Below are 23,788 nucleotides of genomic sequence, written 5' to 3' on the forward strand. Positions count from 1 at the left end.
GGGGTTAAACATTTGGTCTCTTAAACATGTTCCAAGTCTGAAAGGTGGTTAATCGTTAGAAAGTTTGGCCTCTTGAAAAGAAACTCGATTGATGAGAGTATTTCCCCTCAGCACCTCCCTGTATCTCACTTTTACTTCCTAGATGACATGACTTTCCTCAGTACCATTTTCTGCCATGATATGATTCTCCACAAATCCATTGGCAATGGGTCAGCCAATGCCAGTCTGATACCTCCAGAGCTGAGAGCCAAAATAAACTTTTACTCCTTATAAGTGGGTCATATTTGGTACTTTGTCACAAGGAGAAAAAGTATATATAAGAATAGATGAAGAAGAGGCAGAAATCTAGCTTCCATCCCATCAATAAAGGTGAGTGTGCAGACTGGTGCTAAAAACTGAAACCAGTAACAACTGAGTTATATTGACAAGAAAATAATTCTGAGATGGTCTAATCTTACACAGGCTGGTAAGATAGAGTAAAGAAGTTTGCTAATCATTATAAATCAAAACCAACCAAAAAAATTAATTATAATAAAAGGTCTATAATCATGCCTGAAAGCTTAGACAACCCTTGATTCAAAACTCTGACTAGAAGTCAGTTTGATGACTTTATGATCAAGTATATCAAGCATGAGAACCTGAGTTTGATCTCTGGGACCAAGAAAATGGAAGGAGAGAATTGTACACATGAACCTTCACATATGTTCTGTGGCATGCCTTCACACACTTCCAAACATACATGAACAAGCACATCCCCACATTCATAGCATAAATGAAGAAACAAATAAATAAATGTAATAAATATTTTAAAAACCACCTAGATTGATAACCAGGTATCACCATACATTCCTGAGAATAAACTTGACAGAGTAGCCAGTATGAGATGACAAGTATTTCACCTTATTCTTCTACTCTAAACCATTCTACTTTTCCATCTTTCTGATCTATAAAAAATATAGATTAAATGGAAACAAATACCAGAATTTATTAAACCATATGTGTGCTCATGAGTGTATGCCATATGAACCTGTCAAATGATTTTCACTTGCTAAATCCCATTTATTTTCTTTTTAAGCTGTTTTATTTTCAATTTACTCCAGTTAGTTTTTAGAACCGTAACTCATTAAGGGGTGCATGAGTAATGTGTGAATATGTCAGTTCTATAAAAAGTTAATTTCCTTGTTTGGTTTCAGGATTCTAAATAATGAAAATGTTATATTAGATGTGTCAGTAAAATGTACTTAAGATTGCATTGCTAACCTCAACTGCAAACTATGGACACAGTAAATATAACCTCCAACAACAGAATACAATCCATGAAAGTATTTGGGAATTGTGTATAATCTGAAAGTTTGGCTGCTAATCTATCACAAGTAGGCATTTAGGACCAGTTTGATATGATTTTGACAGTTTTATTGGTCATAATTATGACAGTAAGAGAAAAGTAAGAGGCATTGCTTGTGTTATAATATAATTATGATGCTAATGCTTATAATTTGATTTAACTTTGATTATCCTTATCAAGAGGTTAAAAAAAACCTTTCTATTTAGTTCTCAGCAGCTTCTTCCCCCTTGTCCCCACCCTACACTATTTGAGCTGTGATTAAGTTTTTCACTCTCCTCTTCTTGGTGTACTTTGTACTGATTAACATCCTAATTCTGGTGACAATTAGGTCAGTATTTACCTGTTATTTCATCAGTATAAAATAATGGTAGTTTTGATAGAAAATACTCCCTTACTTTGTCTCCAATAAGAAAGGTAAACATTTTCTCATGGTGTCTTAGGGTTTCCATTGCTGTGAAGAGACACCATGGCCAAAACAATTCTTATAAAGGAAAATTGGGGCTAGGTTACATGTTCAGAGTTTCAGTCCATTATCAACAAGGCAGGCAAGCTTCCAAGCAGGTAAGGTATTCGTGAACCTCAGGGCTCTACATCTTCATCCAATGGAATCCAAGAGCAGACTGTTTTCAGGCAGCTAGGTGGAGTACCTCAAAGTACCACCCCCACAGTGACTCACTTCCTCCAACAAGGCCACACCTATTCCAACAAGAACATACCTCCTAATAGTCCACTCCCTGGGCAAAGCACATTCTAACCACCACATATTACAATAAACTGACCAAAAGAATGGACCAAACCAGTACATTTGGTTCACAGAGTTCTTTGCTCACTGGCTTTATTGCATAAGTTCACAGTGCAAGATCATCTATTGTCAGAGATCAGTGGGTTCCCCTGTCACCTGTTCACTTATGTAGAAATATCCTGAGGCTGAGGTGAATCTAGGATATATAAGAAGACATTGTCCCACAAATTAAAGTCATCTCCTGGATGTAATCTGTTTGCTATTGACATGAGAGGGGGTTTTCTGATGTGTTATGATTTTCCTGTAAATATCTGATTTGAAGCTAGGAAATAGTGCTCTATAATCTTTTAAATATTTTCAATTGGAGTCAGGCCCCCTTATACTAGGAGAACCTGAGGAAAGTGAGGTATTTTAATGTTTTGTAAGGCAAATGTGTTAGGGAATACCTCAGAGATTTATGTAGACTTTGGAGTAATGATTGTATTGCCTTGCTAAGTTAACATGTGACCCTGGGCAATCACATAAAAGGAGACAGTAAAGAGAAAAGTCCAGTGACTTGACCCACCTCAGCAACACTGGAAAGAGTATGACACATCTTAAAATGGATGCTCCAGGGCCAGCATAGTAGAAAAACTATTCAGAATAGTATTCCACATATCAAGCCTTTCAAAGCAGTATCAAACAAAATTAACTATTCAGTAACTGCTTTGGTATTTTTCTATCAATATTAAAAATGATATGAGCAAAGCTAGAAATTGTGTCTCTTTTTTAAAATAAAGCAAATTTATGATATTACCAGAAATTTACACCTGAGCTCTGCTCTAGAAATCCCAGATAATTAGGCTTTCCCATCTGCCCCACTGCATTAACAAAGAGGAATTTAATGGTTAAACAAAAAAACATACAGAAGTTTAATCAATGGGGATAATTGTAGAAAGAGCAGCCCAGTAACTTACAGCCTGTTACCATGCATGGAAGTGAGTTTTAGGTTTAAATAGAGGAGAAAGTGATTAGGGTGCCAAAGGTATGCATGACAGGAACCCTGGCTGAGGTGTGTACTGACTGTTACTCTCACAGTTCTGATTCTTGGGGGTTACTTGACGAGCCTCTTTTTCTTGAGGAGAGTAATCTGTTTCCCACAAAATAGTACTGTTTTAAGATTCAGTCTCACAATAATAGACAGCTGCCTGTGTTTGCGAGGGCACCTGTCCAAAAGGCCCTGTTGCATTTGAATTCAAGGTTACTATAGGTTTAGAACAATGCTTTAGCCTTGTAGCGACCCTAGAGGGTTTATAACAGGGAATTATTTTTTAAAAAATAATAGAAAGAGTACTCCACACCCCTTACCATTGTTCCTCTAACCTTAAAGGGAGATAACACAGAATAGGTATCATTGTATTCTACATAGGCATTTTTGAGAACTGGTGTGTGTGTGTGTGTTTGTGTGTGTGTGTTTGTGTGTGTGTGTGTGTGACTTGCTACCAGTGTGCACGCTGCTCGAGCATGCGCACTGGTAGCAAGTGACTGGAAGTAAAGGAGACAGATATAAAATGAAGACAGAGATGCCAGGTGTTCATCATCAATGCTTTGTAGAGAAAATATGTCCATATATTTATAATAATAATGTCACACAAGTAGATTCAAAATAGACTCCGTATGGCTCTGAAATCAATTTGGTGCTCTAACTTAAGTTTTAGCACTGTGATTTCTGTGTTATGTCAATACTGATGTTCTCATTACTTCAAAAGATACTGACTCAAGATGGAAAATAGTTCTCTGAAACTGATGGCATCGGCCTTTAATTTTAACACTGGGGAGGCAGAAGCAGGTAGATCTCTGTCAGTTTGAAACTAGTCTTGTCTAGTAAGTCCTGAGTTCTAAGCTAGCTGTAGAAGAAGAGAGGAAGTAAAAATGGAAGGGAGGGAGGAAGGAAGGAAGGAAGGAAGGAAGGAAGGAAGGAAGGAAGGAAGGAAGGAAGGAAAGAAGGAAGGGAGGGAGGGAGGGAAGGGGGACGGAAAGAAGAAAATAGATAAAAGCAAAAATTTTGGTGCAAAAATATATTTGATGATGCTTTTAGTCTTGAATATCTTAGTACACTTCAGTTTCAGAGTAGGTGCTGGAGGACGGTGTTGAGACAAACACAAATGCTTAAACATTTTTAGTCCATTCTAAGATTTAATTATGAATACATTTAATACCTTAAGATTTGTTTTAAAATATATGTATAGCATCATATCACTACTTGTATACATCTGTGCATGTGTATGAAATCTGAAAAATATTGCATCAAGTCATATTCTGAATAATAACTCAACTTGGTTACTATAATTGCTTTGCCCAGTTTTTCAGATCCAGGTGCTACATCTCAAGAGACTCTCTCTAAGACCATTTGTTTTCTTTTGTTTTGTTTTGTTTTGTTTTATCACAGAACAGAAAATAATAAATAAATCTTTGTGGTGTCACATCCGCAGGGACAATACCTTTTTACCTTTTTGGCATTTCTGCTATGAGACTTGTGTTAGTCAGAGTCAAGTAGAAAAGAGATGTCAGAAGAAAATAAATATTAAAGAGACTTATTAAAAGAAACTAGCTTGCCATCTTCAAAGTCTGTAGAGCAGGTGAACTGGAAGCAGAGGCTACAGTTTGTCTCCAAAGGATTATCAGAATCTCAGAGATTCACAGGATCTGCACCTAAGACACCTCAAATTATTCAATAAAGCTTATAACAATTACTTAGAAGGATTGTGGATTATAACCTTTAACTACTTCCACATAACATTTCTCAGCAACAGCTAGAGACATTCCTGAGTTTTACATACCTTAATAAACCATCTCTGGTGCTTACATACATTCCGCAATGGATTATTATCTAGCGTAAATATGCAGAAGACCCATAGGACATGGTTAGATATTTCTTCAATCCCAGAATTCAGTAGTTTGAAGCAGAAGATTCCAACCACAAGACCTGACTAGGCCACATAGCAAAACCTTGTCTCATAAAACAACCCAAAATATGAAGAAAAATATCTGTGTAATTGAACTGTTATTGAGCAGAATACTAAAGTACAAGTCCAAACAGAAATATATGTGTATTAATTGATTGAACGTTTTCCTAAACAATAGGAACAGTGAAATTCAGTCAATATTCTCCATCTTCCATGCACTGATTTCTGGTGGTCATTCCGAGCGTCAGGAATCACACAGAAAGGGATGCCAGGATTTCAGTTGTTCTTCACAGGACCTGTTTCCCTATGCATATAACTGTTGGTTCTCTTACTGTGATCCCAACTTCACTCTTTACACTGTAATAAGTTTTTTGTTTGTTTTTAATACTTAAACAGCAACGATAACAAAAAAACTGAACAGAACTTTTCCATCATTTTCCATGTTTCTGGGGAAAGTATGATACTTCATGCCCTGGTGGCTGACTGGTTGTATATTGTATAGTGTGTGCTTTAATTGTTACATATTTCATGTGCTATATTGGTGTGTGTGTATGTGTGTGTGTGACAGAGAGAGAGAGAGAGAGAGACAGACAGACAGACAGACAGACAGACAGACAGACAGACAGAGACAGAGACAGAGAGAAAGGACAGGGGAGATAGAGAGTGGAAAAGATGGAGGAACAGAGGGAGGAAGATAGAGAAAAAGAGAAAATACTTGTAAAATTTAAGAATTTTACAGAACCTGTCTTCAGTCCTTTGAGTGTCCAGTGCTAACTTGTGCCAGCATTTAGAAGCTACTAACTTTACACTGCTTTCATCAACTCTATCACTTTTTGCACCTTAAATTACCCTTTGTGCACAGTTATATAATTTATCTTAATTTATCACCATGAATTACATCAGGACATTTTATCGTTCCAGTATTGTATGTTAACATCGAGGGATACAATCCTCATATGTGCTTTATAACCTATCATTGCTATGATAAAACATAAGTAGCCAAGGCTACTTATAAAAGAAAGCATTTAATTTGTGGCTTGAGGTTTCAGAGGACTGGATTCCATGACTATCATTGCAGGGAACATGGAGACAAGTATGCAGACAGGGCACTGTGACAGGAGTTGAGAAGTTACAACTTAAAACACAATCATGAAGCAGAGAAAGAGGGACACTGGGAAGGGTAAAAGCCTTTAGAGACCTCAAAGTCAACAACCAGTGTCAAACCTGCAAATCCATCCCAAAAGTTCTCCAAACTAGGAACCAAATATTCAAATATATTAGGGCCATTCTCATTGAAATGTTTAATGACCATTAATGAAATCTATAACATAAGATAATATAGCAAGTCCCATGGAGAATATATCACTCAAATACACAAAAAGGCACAAATGTGTGTCTATAATTTTCTACATATAATAGGAGGAAAATTTACATATATAAATTGATTAACATATAAATATTAAAAACTAAGTCATGCTTCCAGTTTCCTTCTGCACCCAGAGTTGATCCTGTGCTACATCTCTAAATACCCATATTCCTCCCAGAGAGCGCTGGTCTCCCAGGAGTGCTGAAACACCTGTGAGCAAATGTAATACTGCCACTCCTGCTCAAATTCCTGGCCCAAGAGGAACCCACCCAGAGCCATCAGGACAGAGAAACCAAGGAACAGCCAGGACAGGAGTGTGAATTCACTTCTGATTGTATTTGCTGTGTGAGTCCTTACATAGCAGAAGAGGTCACCAAGCTTCTCAGGCCTCATGTAAAAACACATGGATGCTCTATATGAAAACCAACTACTCACAGCATACTAACCTACCAAAGATCTGACAACTCAATACTCTCACATACAGGATGGATTTTCAGCATAGAAAGGAAACTGATGGTGACACCAGCACTAAGATAAAGGCAGACACTATGAGGACAAGAGCAGTTCTACCACAAAACCAGATGTGGGCAGAGGAATAAGACAACATCAGCTACACATAGGAATGTGGCTAAATGTCTAGAGGCTAATGCTGAGCTCAAGATTTGGGGGTTGGAATTGAATAGACAGCTTGCAATTTATACTATATGTTGTTTCTTACAGGGGATTCAGTTAGGTTTCCAACTACCACATGGGTCAGTTTACAAATTTTTTAATTCCAGCTCAGGGGGTGGGGTGGGATTCTATACCTCTGGCCTCTGCTGGTACATAAAACCGTCCCCAACATGTTCACACAATTAGAACCAAATATTTAAAAAGATTTGGGTTTTATAAATGAACAAAAGAAATTCATCTGATAGCTTAAAATGAGGAGCAAAATAGCCGAGTGTATTTTAGAAACAAACAAACATACAAAAGACAAAAAAAAACCTTGTTTGGTAATGTATTTCACTGTAGAACTTGGGTGAAACTTATTACAAAGAACAGGTAAAGGATCTAACATCATTTTAAAGGAAGTTTATCCAGTCTGGATTTTTTTGAACTGTGTGATATTTATTTCCAATCTCCCTGTTTGCGTTTCCAAAGAATTGTGTCAGGAACACACAATCAAATCTGCTCTCTTGAACAGGATTCAAGTCCCTGGGAAAAAAGGGAAATGTTGTTTCCCCTGTCCCTTCTCCCCCTCTCTGCTGTATGCTCTCTTCCTGTCTACTATGTTAATGATACTAAGTCTGGAATCCATTTGATGGCTTTGGCTTGGGGAATTCATCTTTAGCTTTCTGAACACCATGTATGGATAGATGCAACACACTTTTCTAGCACTTTTCTAATTGCTGAGTAGCTGTTTCCTCCAAATTGATATGTTCTATCCTGAAAGGTAGGAGGGAAGTTTACATGAAACATGAATTACATGAAATTCAGAGGGTTCAAGAGGATCCTTGAAAATTAAAGCTTCAAAAAGACCCTTGCCACAGTTACAAAAGCAGTTAAGTATACAATTGCCAGAGAGAAAAGCATCTTGCACTGGCTGATCTCCCTGCAAGTGTGGGAGGGTCTATTGAGCAGAGGCAGGATCCATGCTGGGATGGGCTTTCCAGTGAAGCAGTGCTGCCTTTGAGTCTTCCATGCACCTGTAACTGAAGCCTTACTATATTTCTCTAAGTAACTCCAATAAAAACTCACTAGTTAGTCATACCTGATATTGCTGTAACTGTTTCGTTTGTTTATTTTTGGTCTGTCTTTGATGCTCTTTCTGGGGCTAGTAGGCTCTTGCTCATATCTCCCCAGAAAGTGTCACATAAAGCATGGTGGCACACGCCTTTAATCCCAGCACTCGGGAGGCAGAGGCAGGCGGATTTCTGAATTCCAGGCCAGCCTGGTCTACAGAGTGAGTTCCAGGACAGCCAGGGCTATACAGAGAAACCCTGTCTTGAAAAAAAAAATACTAAACAACTTGGGAAAATTAAATGAAAAGTAAATGAACATGTGCTATGGCTGAGCCAGACCTTGACTTTGTTGTCACTAAGGTGATTACTTAGGGTGGAGCCTGCCTCCCTAGATCACTCTATTGTTTAGCCACTGCTGCTGCTGCTACCTGCTGGGAGTTGGCCTAGCTGTTCCTGGAGCCTACAAGTGATCACCTGCAGCTGGGCTCCAAGGGTGATTTGGCAAGAATGGGCTTTCCCCTCTCCTTTACAAAGCGTGTACACCATTAAAAATTTGAATCTTGAGCAGAGTAGTTGTCTTGGTTCCATTATTTCTCAAACCGCCTAGATCCCCTCTTTTCTTCCAGTTCCAAGATGCCTTCCAGGCTCGAACCCCGACAAAAGAGCAGCAGGCTGGCCCCAACAGTCTGAATCTATCCTTTCCTGAGAACATGAAATTAGAAATAGGATGACTCCTGATATGAAAGCAAGAGAGCTAGATGTGGAGCTAGAGAGGGGAGGAAAGACAGAAGAGTGTCTTGGGGTGAGGGTGGATTGCCTGTGCTGATCTAGTTGAACTAAGACCATAGAATTTAACACTGGCTTGAGGCACTGAGCATGTAGCACTCATTTGCTTCTATGAACAGAACAAGCCTCCACTGATCATAGAGACCCAAGGATCTCCTTAGATTTGCAGAGTAAATCTAAGTGGACATGATGGTATCTACACTTTTAGTTAGGAAGGGAAGCATGGAAGTTTCAATGGTCTCATCCTTCACTATACTTCCTCTGCTTTGGGTAAGGTATATAATATGATATTTTTATTTTTTGCCTTTTAAAATTATGATTATCTGTTCAATTTTATCAAATAATTTTTCCACATTCATTGAGCTAACCAAATTTTTTCTTGTTGATTTGACTAGTACATATTTTAAAGCATCTATGTGCTAAAACATTTCACTCACCTTAAATTTTTAGACAAATAGAGCATAGTAATGAGTTGTAAATTGTTGTACATTTACTCAGCTTGCTCATGTTTTCTTAATGGAATGTTGGTCCCCTGACTTTTGGCAAAAAACATCTCATTTGAACATCCTTTGAAACCCACTCAATGGCCTGAATAAAAAAACCCAATGTGTCAAATGCACAGAACAAGATATAAGATGCCTGATTCCTGAGAGTGCCAAACCGACCCACCAAATAATAGGCATGAGTAAAGGGAAGTGAGAGTGTGGATTACTTAATCAAATCCTTTCTCATCATTCGTCCTAATAATCTCCATAGATAGAAATGGAGAGTCATTACTGTATCATTTTCTGCTATAGAAAATTTAAGCTTTATAGTTCATGAACATAAAGGATGACTTTCATTATATTTTCATGATCTGTCAAGATCTGCCTTCCAATTCAGCACAGAAACTTTGGTTCTATTAGTCTGCACATATACAAGAGCCAGAGTCATAGACTTGAGTTTTTCACTTTCAAGTGTCTCTCCAAAGTATATCAGTTGATGAAGTAAAATACCACATTCAGTGACTTGCAAATACCAAGCAGAATGTTACAGAGAAATCAACTGAAATGCAGGCATTACTGACAGGCTCTCTGAGGCTGGAAATAGAAAGTTAATAAAAGCACAGCGGAGGGTGGTCTGCTGTGCTCTTTGTTTTATTGTTTCCAATTGGAGCATAGTTTGTGCAGTTTCAGTAAAGTATCATGCAGCTTCCATTATAAATTCCAATTCACATGAATTTACACCACACCTCTGAGAGTTCAAGATGGGCTCCAATTTCCACAGCAGCATTAGCCCGGGAGCAGGGTTTAAAGTGTTGCCTTTTTCTTATAGATTTCAAAAGAGAGGAAATATAGAGTAGTAGTTTCTTTGACTGAATGTCTTTTTTTTTTTCTGAAAAAAAATGCATGCCTGTATCTGAAAATATATGCCAGTATATTTAGTGCTGGATCATAAGTCATGGCTGAGTATGTGTCCTCCAGGACCCTGGACTATGATGTCACAATAATGGCTCAAAGAATAAGAAACATACCTCAAAAATCTATCAAAAGAAAGAGTATGCATTCAATCAATCAGACTACCCACTTGTAAAAAGTAAGATAAGGTGACATAATTATATAGTACACTGAAGTTTCTTTATTATTATTTTTTCAGTGTTTTTAGTTAATATATAAAACAACAGGTTTATTATAACATTTCCATTCACATTTGTAATTGTACTTTGCTCATATATGGCCCCTCATTACTTCACCTTGTCCATTCTACTCTCTTCAAAATTTCCCTTCCATTTTTATACTATATATCATATAAATATATATGTATATATTTGTATATATACATTCAAGCTATACCGCAGGAAAATATACATATGTCTTCCTTTTTTCTCTGTTATTGTTTGATCCTTACATCTTCTCTATCAAGGTCCCCCTCTGTTTTTATATCACAGGCAAAATGTACTTATTTTTATTTCTTAGGCTGGATTATGTCACTGTGACGATTTCTACTTTCATGTTTTGGTGTAAGTGCCTTACTTTCAGGCTTCATGGCTGAAGGAAATGCTAGTGTATACAGCACATTTTCTCTATCATCCTGTTCATAGACATCAAGGCTGGCTCCATATCTTGGCTATTATGAATACCAACACAAAAAGCACAAATGTGCAAGAGTCTCCTTCGTGGATTGCCCTAAATTCCCTTTGATAAATATACAAGAGTTGTATAGATGAATCATCCAGTAGTTCTATTTTGCTTTTCTGGGGAACTATTACCACTTTCTCCAGTGTGTTTACTAGTTTACATTGCTATCAGCAGTGTGTAAGAAATCTCTATGACCATTGGTTTATTAGTATTTGTTGATTTTGTCTTGATGCTAATGGTTCTGACTTGGGTGAGATATAATATTAAAATAGTTATAACTTTTATGATTTTGCATCTAAATGATTTCATATAAATTTTCATATATTCACTAACCATTTGTCTTTTTTTGAGAATTGTTTAGTTCAGTAACCAAACTTTTATTTAAAGATATTATTTGTGTATATATTGGATTTGATAGCTCTATATGTACTGTGGATATTAACCTATCATCTGTGTGTAGTTGACAAATATTTTCTTTTATCCCATTATCTTTTTCTTGAAAGAGTTAATTAATTGTATCTTTTGTCATGTAGGTGATTTTCCTTTTCTTTTTCTTTCTTTCTTTTTTCCTTTTTTTTTTCTTTTGTTCAGTTCTACTACCAAATCTTAGAACAACTGCCTTTGCTGTTGGAATCCTTTCAGAAAGTTCATCATTATGTGCATATATTAGAGTATTTACTCTATGTTTTATTCTATAAGTTTCACAGTTTTGTCTTTCATTAAGGTCTAGGATCAGTTTAAGTTACTTTGGTACATACTTGTATGTCCAGGTTATCCACTATCAGTTTTTGAATAACAGCAATAAGCTTAAATAAAATATTTAATTTCAAAGGCATTCTATTTTAATTTCAATTGATCATGGAGTATCTAAACTATGGTGCACTGCTTTCAGCTGTAATAAAACTAGGTTCTGAGAGATGAGACAACCAGACTTGTATCAGTTTAGTGTTTGGATGCTATAGTCATTAAATTCATAGGAAAAGATGAAACCATCAAAATCTACTCCTTTTGTAAAATATCCTTCAAGTGCTTTAGCATTTGTGATAAGTATATCTTCTTGTATAAGATTTCATGCCTACTTTTAGACACTCATGAGATCACATACACCTTATAAATTTCTATTTATTAATCTCAGCTATGAAAGACCATAGATCTGTTTGTCATCTTTGTATTTGTCTGTCAAGTTGATGTCAAGTATCAGCATTACAGATGACATCTCTTGTTTTGTATCAATTTGTATTAAGCATGTCTTGCTTTTCTTTTCATCCTCTCTTTGTCATTTGTTCAGCTACTCTAAGTATATTGTAGAACAATCATGCTACTATGTTTAGCCTTAATTGAAATGTATAAATGTTAATCCCAGCAAGATTGCTTCATGTTGCAATTTGAAAGCACACTGGGTTCTTTACATGTACTAATTTTACTTAGCATCATTAGAAAAATGGAACTCAGAAAAGTATTTATTTGTATCTAAGCAGTACTTATAGAAATAAAATATATTGAATTTAATTTTTAAAAAGTAAAACAAACAATTGAAAATGGACATGTATCCAAAGACATTGCAAGCAAATGTACCAGTATGTTGTACTCATAACACTGCCACTTGTTACATAGGCAAACAAATCAAATATCAACAATTATGTGTGTTTAGGTAAGTGCTTTATAGAGCTAAGATTCAATTTTAATTCTTAGTCCTATTTCCTTACAGTAGCATATTATCATACTATATATCTCTAAATGATTAGTCAATTAGTATTTTCTGTTTAAAATTATTTTCCCTTTCTAAAACACTTTTTAATTATGATTAGACAATTAGTATTTTCTGTCTAAAATTATTTTCTCTTTCTAAAACACTTTTTAATCATGAAAGAACAGCATGACTGTAGATAGAGTGACTGTAATACTTAAAATGTTTTGTGAAACGGATGGAAGACATTGTATTTTTTCCTCTACAACAAGACATTGAAAAGGATGAAAACCTAAGTGGTGTTTGTAAAGCACTTTGGCTCTGGTCATGAGTGTGATAAAATGTTCTTCAGTTCCATGGTAGATGAAAAACCAAGGTAAGTGAGCTGTAGCAGGAGAATTGGGAACCCCAGGGTATCATTTCATGGTCTGGAAAACACCATTTCTAAATGTTTTGAAATGAATGGTTTCCATCTGCACCAAGGCCATCAACTTGCTGTGGATCATTCATGTGCCTATCCCTCACAGGCTGACTGGGAAACCAGGGCCATCCTATGTGATAACAGTTCTTCCAATTGATTGACTACCCTCTTAGCCATTCTTATATGAGCTGAAGAGAGAAAAACTTAGATGATTCTGGAGGCTCATATTTCCTACAATGGTGGTAACTTAGCAAAGAAATGGACCAGTGGATCCAAAGTAATTCACATTAACAGGCGAGTGCAAGCTGTGATTAATCCCTTGTCCTACCTAACATGATCCTTCTTCTAAAGGGTTCTTTCCTCCCAGTATACACCACTGCCTTTGATTCAACTGGCAAATAGCACCTTCCCAGAGATGTCGGCCACCATTGTTTAAATTGTGCTCATCTTATGTGTATTTCTGATATTTTACAATATGTTTTAAGAAATAGAATTAAAGAGAACAAGCAAGTGATTATGTGTGGGTCTTAGCTACTTTTCTACTGCCATGACAAAGCACCATGAACATGCTAACTTATAAAAGACTTTAATATGGAATTCATGTTCTCACGGAGTAATATAATTATGACCTTTATGTGGGGATCATCTTAAATTTGGAGCAGAGAGGGGGAATGAGAGGGGAGAGAGAGGGAGAAGGAGAGGAAGAGTGAGAGGGGGTGAGGGGAGGGGAGTGGGAGAGGGGGAGGGGGAAGGGGACTAAGTGGGAGAGGGAGAGATTTAAAGGTGAAAGGCATGGGCTTTCCAAACATCCAAGCCTAGTGACACACACGCTTCAACAAGTCAGACAACTTTTCCTAATCTGTCCAAGCAGACTCACCAATTGTAGATGAAGAATCCAAATAACAGCCTGTAGGGGTCATTTTCACTTAAACCACAACACTATCCAAGGTATTAATGCCAAGGTATTTATTCAAACAAGTTCTTACTTTAGTAAATCTTCACAATCACTGTGATCTTCATTTTCTGAGACAAACTGATTTTTTTCTATCAAAACTCACTGCTTGATTAACAACAATAATTTCATTTTTGAAACAAATATTTATTTTACAAGTGAACCCAATGATTCTTCTTTCATATTTTTCTTTAGAAAATAGTAAATCTGAGCAACCTGTCAATGAACAAACTCAGTGGCTGGTATTGTCGCCTCTTGGTGGATACTGATTCCCTTCCTCTATTTTCATTATTTCTAATTATTTAATGAGAAATAATGCTTGCTAGTAACTATAAAGAAATCACTCATTGTCAGCTTAAAGAAGTTTTGAGCAATTCTAGGCTTCAATAAAAATTGTTATTTCATGGTGTTTTAATATACTAATAAATGAATGTCACCCAAATAGCATTAATGACACAAAGCAATTCTGAGGTCTAGAAAGATTTTACACAATTTAAATGTTTAATACAATGTTTAACGACTGTGGATATTCGGTTTGTTTAGACTCATTTTTCACTGATGTCCAAACATTCCTTTGGAGCAAAATGGTAATTCACTCCCATTAATCTTAGCAGATGTGGGCACTCTAGCCCAAGCCACAGCCTCCATTTCCACTCAGTGGGGCACTCTGAGCATCACTGTTTAAAGACCTCATTTGTAATCAATGCTGTCAGACTCTTCAAGCACCCTGAAGTCTTTATTTTCTCAAAGTCAGAGTGTACACTGGTCTCTGTGCACATTATGCTCACTACTTACTAAATGATCATGTCCTTCATTTGAAGCAGTGAGCTAAATGACTCCAATTTCAGTTTCTAGAAGTTTAGTACAGTTGTTTATCTGTACTATGGTTCTGAACACTATCACTTTCAGGCATGAAGTCTGGACTCAAGGAAGAGTTATGGACATCTACACATCTGAATACAGGGTCCAGTATAAGACACTACAGAAGCACTACAGTTTTCCACAAGCTGCTTAAAAAGAGCAATGATTACAAAGGTTAAAAAGTTCTTTTGTCTGTTGAGGAAATATTATCAATTCAACTTTTGTTAGGGATGAAGGTATAAGGTGGTGAGAGATTTAGAATATTTCAGTAGCAAATATCCATTTGATCCATTACTGATTCCTTCATTTCTACTTTTACTGATTCTGAGAAGGTGCACGTGCACTGGGAGGTGCTGTGAATGCACAGCATTTGAATATGTTATTCCAAGGTTTTCTTGGGGCATGTGCTTCCTACTTAGTGCTTTCTGAGATAAAAGTATCCTACAATTAAATTCCTACTTGATCCAGAAATCAGCATGCATTTCTCCTCTCTCTCTCTCTCTCTTTCCCTCTCCCTCTCTCTCTCTCTCTCCCTCTCTCTCCCTCTCTCTCCCTTTCTCTCCCTCTATCTCTCTTTTACACACATACACACACACACACATATACACATATGTATATTAACAGACAAAATTGCTGTAAACTTACATTAGATTGTTTTTTATTAGAGGAAAAATTGTTATTTATTACATGATCATTAGAATGTTCAGAATTTGCTTTTTAATATTTGGAAGAAATGTTCTTAGGCATATATTTATTGGCAAAGTCTCTCTCTCTTATACATATGTTTGTATAGAGAAAAAAATACAGAGTATAAATATGCAAATTTATGTAAATATACAACCCAAATGTTATGTATTAATATTACTAATGGATTTACCTTGTCAAGAAGATAAGATCCATAAAATGTTATTAATCTCTAGTTTTATGTTCCTTGTACTCACAATTTTGATAATGAATATATAGAACTGTAGCTATATTTTAAACATTTCATATTAAATTCCCCTATTGGTTGTAAGCTATGATATTTCATTCAAAATTTTATGTGTTCCTTGTCAGGTGTTCACATTCTAGCTACCATATTGTGATGGTTTGTATATCCTTGGACCAGGGAGTGGCACCATCTGAAGTTGTGGCCTTGTTGGAATAGGTGTGACCTGGTTAGAATGTGTGTGTCACTGTTGGTGTGGGCATAAGATCCTCACCCTAGTTGCCTGGAAGTCAGTCTTCCACTAGTAGCCTTTGGATGAAGACATAGAACTCTCCACTCCTCCTGTGCCATGCTCCCACCTTGATGATAATGGACTGAACCTCTAAACCTGTAAGCCAGCCCCAATTAAATGTTGTTTTTTATAAGACTTGCCTTGGTCATGGTGTCTGTTCACAGCAGTAAAACCCTAACGAAGACAGAAGTTGGTACTGGGAGTTGGGTATTGCTGTGATAGACCTGACCATGTTTTTATTTGGAAGAATGTGGATTTGGGGAATTTGGAAAGCAGTGGAATGCTTTAAATGGGGCTTAATGGGTCATCCTAGTAGGAATATGGAAGACTTTATTGCTGGTAGTGATATGAACTGTGTTGACCTGGCCCAAGAGATTTCAAAGGAGAAGAATTTCAGAATGTGGCATAAAGACTGGTTTTGTGGTATTTTGGTGAAGAATGTGGCTACTTTTTGCCCTTGTCTGAAAAGTTTGCTTTAGGCTCAGGTGAAGAGACTTGGATTAATTGCATTGACAAAAGAAGTTTCAAAAAAGCCCAGCAGAGACTTTGTTCTCTGGTTAAGTCTTATGAAGAGAAGTTTGAACAAGCATAGCAAGCTTAGAAAGGAAAAATATAAACTATATGGTTCGAGTATTAAAGGGGTACCAGGAAGTGAAAAGGAGCAAAATCTTGTGTTCTAGGAGATAAAAGATTAAGGGAGTAGGAACTTGGGGCAAGATCCTACCCAGTTAAATTTAGATCCAGGTATGGTGATACATACCTTTAATCCCAGGAGACAGGCACGGTGATCTACAAAGAAAGATCCAGGAGAGCCAAGCTGAGGCAGTGAAGGAGTTGGAAAACAGAAAGCCAGTGACAGTACAAGGGGGTCATGCAAGCAGCAGAACTCAGCAGCTTCAGCCATGTGGTTCTGGCTCTAGAGTTAAGAATGAAAGGAACTACTGGGAAAATTGATGCTGGTTAACTGGAGCTAAGGAATTAGCAGTGATCAAGAAGAGACCAACACCTGGGGGGGCTTTGCCTCAGTATTGGCGGGAGCCATCTTGGTTTGGGGACCCTGCCTAAAGTAGTCTGCACAGGTGAGAGTGTGCACTACAGAAGCTAACAGCTTCTGGGACAGGTGGGAGCCACAGAGCTTCTTAGACAGCCCCCTTTTCGGACTCCAGACATCAGGGCACCTTCCTGGCCAGAGGATAGGTGTCTGCCCGGCCTGGAGGGCTTTACCTCAGCATCAGAGGGAAACATCTTGGTTCTGAGACTCTGCCAAAAGTAGTCTGCACAGGTGAGAGTGTGGACTACAGAAGCTAACAGCTTCTGGGACAGGCCAAAGCAACACTGCTTCTGGGACAGGTCCTATTTTGGGCCTTCATCTTCAGCCAGGAGGGAGGTCCGAATGCCAAATATCAGTGCACCTTCCCTGTAAGAGTAGAGCTTGCCTACAGAGAGTGGTCTGATCACTGAAATTCAGAGGAGAGAGCTAGCCTACCAGGACTGCTGATAGAGACTAAAATAATCACCAGAGGGACAATCTCTAACCAGAGACAACTATAACAATTAACTCCAGAGATTACCAAATGGCGAAAGGTAAACTTAAGAATCTTACTAAAAGAAACCAAGACCATTCACCATCATCACAACCAAGCACTTGGACTTCGCCCAGTCCAAGGCACCCCAACACACCCAAAAAGCTAGACCTGGATTTAAAAGCATATCTCATGATGATGGTAGACAACACCAAGAAGGACTTTAATAACTCACTTAAAGAAATACAGGAGAACACTGCTAAAAAGGTAGAAGACCTTAAAGAGGAAGCACAAAAATCCCTTAAAGAATTGCAGGAAAACACAACCAAACAGGTGATGGAATTGAATAAAATCATCAAAGACCTAAAAAGGGAAGTAAACACAATAAAGAAAACCCAAAGTGTGGCAACGCTGGAGATAGAAACCCTAGGAAAGAAATCTGGAAGCATAGATGTGAGCATCAGCAACAGAATACAAGAGATGGAAGAGAGATTCTCAGGTGCAGAAAATTTCATAGAGAACATCGGCACAACAATCAAAGAAAATGGAAAATGCAAAAAGATCCTAACTCAAAACATCCAGAAAATCCAGGACACAATGAGAAGACCAAACCTATGAATAGGAGTAGATGAGAATGAAGATTTTCAACACAAAGGACCAGCAAATATCTTCAACAAAATTATAGAAGAAAACTTCCCAACCCTAAAGAAAGAGATGCCCATGAGCATACAAGAAGCCTACAGAACTCCAAATAGACTGAACCAGAAAAGAAATTCCTCTCAACACATAATAATCAGAACAACAAATGCACTAAATAAAGAGAGAATATTAAAAGCAGTAAGGGAGAAAGGTGAAGTAACATATAAAGGCAGGCCTATCAGAATTAAACCAGACTTTTCACCAGAGACTATGAAAGCCAGAAGAGCTTGGACAGATGTTATACAGACACTAAGAGAACACAAATGCCAGCCCAGGCTACTATACCCAGCCAAACTCTCAACTATCATAGATGGAGAAACCAAAGTATTCCATGACAAAACCAAACTCACACATCCACAAATCCAGCCCTTCAAATTATATAACAGAACAAAACAAAACAAAAAACAACACAAGGACGGAAATCACACCCTAGAAAAAGCAAGAAAGTAATCCTTCAACAAACCATAAACAAGACAGCCACAAGAACAGAATGCCAATGGTAACAACAAAAATAAAAGGAAGGAAAATTACTTTTCTTTAATATCTCTTAATATCAATGGACTCAATTCCCCCAATAAAAAGACATAGACTAACAGACTGGCTACACAAACAGGACTCAACATTCTGCTGCTTACAGGAAACCCATCTCAGGGAAAAAGACAGACAGTACCTCAGAGTGAAAGACTGGAAAACAATTTTCCAAGCAAAAGGTCTGAAGAAACCAGCTGGAGTAGCCATTCCAATATCGAATAAAATCAACTTCCAACCCAAAGTTATCAAAAAAGACAAGGAGGGACACTTCATACTCATCAAAGGTAAAATCCTCCAAGAGGAACTCTCAATTCTGAATATCTATGCTCCAAATGCAAGGGCAGCCACATTCATTAAAGACACTTTAGTAAAGCTCAAAGCACATATTGAACCTTACACAATAATGGTGGGAAACTTCAACACACCACTATAATCAATGGACAGATCATGGAAACAGAAAATAAACAGGGACAGTGAAACTAACAGAAGTGATGAAAAAAATGGACTTAACAGATATCTACAGAGCATTTTATCCTAAAACAAAAGGATATACCTTCTTCTCAGCACCTCACGGGACCTTCTCCAAAATTGACCATATATTGGCCACAATACAGGCCTCAACAGATACAAAAATATTGAAATTGTCCCATGCATCCTATCAGACCACCATGGACTAAGGCTGATCTTCAATAACAACATAAATAATGTAAAGCCAACATTCACATGAAAACTGAACAACACTTTTCTCAATGATACTTTGGTCAAGGAAGGAAAAGAAAGAAAGAAATTAAAAACTTTTATAGTTTAATGAATATGAAGCCACAACATACCCAAACCTGGGGACACACTGAAAGCGTTTCTAAGAGGGAAACTCACAGCTCTGAGTGCCTCCAAAAAGAAACTAGAGAGAGCACACACTAGTGGCGTGACAACACACCTAGAAGCTCTAGAAAAAAAGGAAGAAAATTCACCCAAGAGGAGTAGACTGCAGGAAATAATCAAATGCAGGGGTGAGTGAAATCAACCAAGTGGAAACAAGAAGAACTATTCAAAGAATCAACCAAAGGAGGAGCTAGTTCTCTGAGAATATCAACAAGATAGATAAACCCTTAGCTGGACTCACTAGAGGGCACAGGGACAGCATCCTAATTAACAAAATAAGAACTGAAAAGGGAGACATAGCAACAGATCCTGAAGAAATCCAAAACACCATCAGATCCTGCTACAAAAGGCTATACTCAACCAAACTGAAAACCTGGACGAAATGGATAAATTTCTAGGCAGATACCAGGTACTAAAGTTAAATCAGGATCAAGTTAACAATCTAAACAGTTCCATATCCCCTAAAGAAATAGAAACAGTCATTATTAGTCTCCCAGCCAAAAAAAGCCCAGGACCAGATGGGTTTACTGCAGAGTTCTACCAGACCTTCAAAGAGATCTAATTCCAGTTCTGCACAAGCTATTCCACAAAATAGAAGTAGAGGGAACTCTACCCAACTCATTCGATGAAGCCAAAATTACTCTGATACCTAAACCACAGAAAGATCCAACAGAGAAATTCAGACCAATTTCCCTTATGAATATAGATGCAAAAATTCTCAATAAAATTCTTGCTAACCGAATCCAAGAACACATTAAATCAATCATCCATCCTGACCAAGTAGGTTTTATTCCAGGGATGCAGGGATGATTTAATATACAGAAATCCATCAACGTAATCTATTATATAAACAAACTCAAAGACCAAAACCACATGATTATCTCTTTAGATGTGGAAAAAAGCATTCAACAAGATACAACACCCATTCATGATAAAAGTCTTGGAAAGATCAGCAATTCAAGGCACATACCTAAACATGATAAAAGCAATCTACAGAAAACCAGTAGCCAACATCAAAGTAAATGGCGAGAAGCTTGAAGCAATCTCACTAAAATCAGGGACTAGACAAGGCTGCCCAATTTCTCCCTACCTATTCAGCATTGTACTTGAAGTCCTAGCCAGAGCAATTTGATAACAAAAGGAGATCAAGGAGATACAAATTGGAAAAGATAAAGTCAAAATATCACTTTTTGCAGATGATATGATAGTATTTATAATTCCACCAGAGAACTCCTAAACCTGATCAACAGCTTTGGTGAAGTAGATGTATATAAAATTAACTCAAACAAGTCAATGGCCTTTCTCTACACAAAGAATAAACAGGCTGACAAAGAAATTAGGGAAACAACACCCTTCTCAATAGTCACAAATAATATAAAATAACTTGGCATGACTCTAACTAAGTTAGTGAAAGATCTGTATGGTAAGAACTTCAAGTCTCTGAAGAAAGAAATTCAAGAATATCTCAGAAGATGGAAAGATCTCCCATGCTCATGGATTGGTAGCATAAACATTGTAAAAATGGCTATCTTTCCAAAAGCAATCTACAGGTTCAATGCAATCCCCATCAAAATTCCAACTAAATTCTTCAACGAATTAGAAAGAGCAATCTCCAAATTCATCTGGAATAACAAAAAACCTAGGATAGCAAAAACTCCTCTCAAGGATAAAAGTACCTCTGGTAGAATCACCATGCCTGACCTAAAGCTCTACTACAGAGCACTTGTGATAAAAACTGCATGGTACTGGTATAGTGACACACAAGTAGACCAATGGAATAGAGTTGAAGACCCAGAAATGAACCCACACACATATGGTCACTTGATCTTTGACAAGGGGGCTAAAACCATCCAGTGGAAGAAAGACAGCATTTTCAACAAATGGTGCTGGCACAACTGGTTGTTATCATGTAGAAGAATGCGAATTGACCCATTCCTATCTCCTTGTACTAAGGTCAAATCTAAGTGGATCAAGGAACTTCACATAAAACCAGAGACACTGAAACTTATAGAGGAGAAAGTAGGGAACAGCCTCGAAGATATGGGCACAGGGGAAAAATACCTGAACAGTACAGCAATGGCTTGTGCTGTAAGATCGAGGATTGACAAATGGAACTTCATGAAACTGCAAAGCTTCTGCCAGGCAAAAGACACTATCAACAAGACAAAAAGGCCACCAACAGATTGGGAAAGGATCTTTATCTATCTTAAATCAGATAGGGGACTAATATCCAATATATATAAAGAACTCATGTGGGTGGACTCCAGAAAATCAAATAACCCCATTAAAAAAATGGGGCTCAAAGCTAAACAAAGAATTCTAACCTGCGGAATATGGAATGGCTGAGAAACACCTGAAAAAAATGTTCAGCATCCTTAATCATCAGAGAAATGCATATCAAAACAACCCTGAGATTTCATCTCACACCAGTCAGAATGGCTAAGATCAAAAATTCAGGTGACAGCAGATGCTGATGAGGATGTGGAGAAAGAGGAACACTCCTCCATTGTTGGTTGGATTGCAAGCTTGTACAACCAATCTGGAAATCAGTCTGGCGGTTCCTCAGAATATTGGACATAGTACTACCAGAGGATCCCGCAATACCTCTCCTGGGCATATATCCAGAAGATGTCCCAGCCAGTAAGAAGGACACATGCTCCACTATGTTCATAGCAGCCTTATTTATAATAGCCAGACACTGGAAAGAATCCAGATGCCCCTCAACAGAGGAATGGATACAAAAAATGTGGTACATTTACACAATGGAGTACTACTCAGCTATTAAAAAGAATGAATTTATGAAATTCCTAGGCAAATGGTTGGACCTGGAGGGCATCAATTCTGAGTGAGGTAACACAATCAGAAAAGAACTCAAATGATATGTACTCACTAATAAGTGGATATTTGCCCAGAAACTTAGTATACCCGAGATATAAGAGACAGTTTATAAAACACATGAAACTGAAAAAGAACGAGGACCCAAGAGTGGACACTTTGCCCCTTCTTAGAATTGGGAACAATCACCCATGGAAGGAGTTACAGAGACAAAGTTTGGAGCTGAGACAAAAGGATGGACCATCTAGAGACTGCCATATCCAGGGATCCATCACATAATTAGCCTCCAAATGATGACATCATTGCATACACTAGCAAGATTTTGCTAAAAGGACCCTGATATAGCTGTCTCTTGTGAGACTTGGCCCGGGCCTAGCAGACATATAAGTGGATGCTCACAGTCAGCTATTGGATGGATCACAGGGCCCCCAATGGAGGAGCTAGAGAAAGTATCCAAGGAGCTAAAGAGATCTGCAACCCTGTAGGTGCAACAACATTATGAACTAACCAGTACCCCTGAGCTCTTGACTCTAACTGCATATGTATCAAAAGATGGCCTAGTCGGCCATCTCTGGAAAGAGAGGCCCATTGGACATGCAAACTTTATATGCCCCAGTACAGGGGAACGCCAGGGCCAAAAAGTGTGAATGGGTGGGTAGGGGGGTGGGGGGGAGGGTATGGGGGATTTTGGGATAGCATTGGAAATTTAATTGAGGAAAATACGTAATAAAAACATATTAAAAAAAAAAGATGCCAGAGCCATGGGATACATGCTCAGAAAAGCTGCTAATCGGGAGTGGAACTAGTCCAGGAGAAAGCAATATGTTGCAGTCAACAAACATGAAAAAGCAGTGGAGATCTGAAGAGTGCTTTGACATCAGCCATGGAGATGCAGAGTTTGGAGTTTGCCCAGCTGGTTTTCCTGCCTTGCTTTGGGGATTACAGTTGATTAAGCTGAATGAATCTCAGAAGAGACCTTGAACTTTGGACTTTTAACATTTTTGTGACTGCTATAGACTATGAGGACTTTGAAAGTTGGACTAAATGCATTTTGCATTATGCTATGTTAGTATGTCCCCCATAGACTCATGTTTTTGAACAAGTCTATGGGGACCAGGGAGTGGAATGTGATGGTTTGTATATCCTTGGACC

This window comes from Mus caroli, unplaced genomic scaffold (assembly GCF_978045245.1).
Source record: "Mus caroli unplaced genomic scaffold, Mus_caroli_1 scaffold_13, whole genome shotgun sequence".
Lineage (NCBI taxonomy): Eukaryota > Metazoa > Chordata > Mammalia > Rodentia > Muridae > Mus > Mus caroli.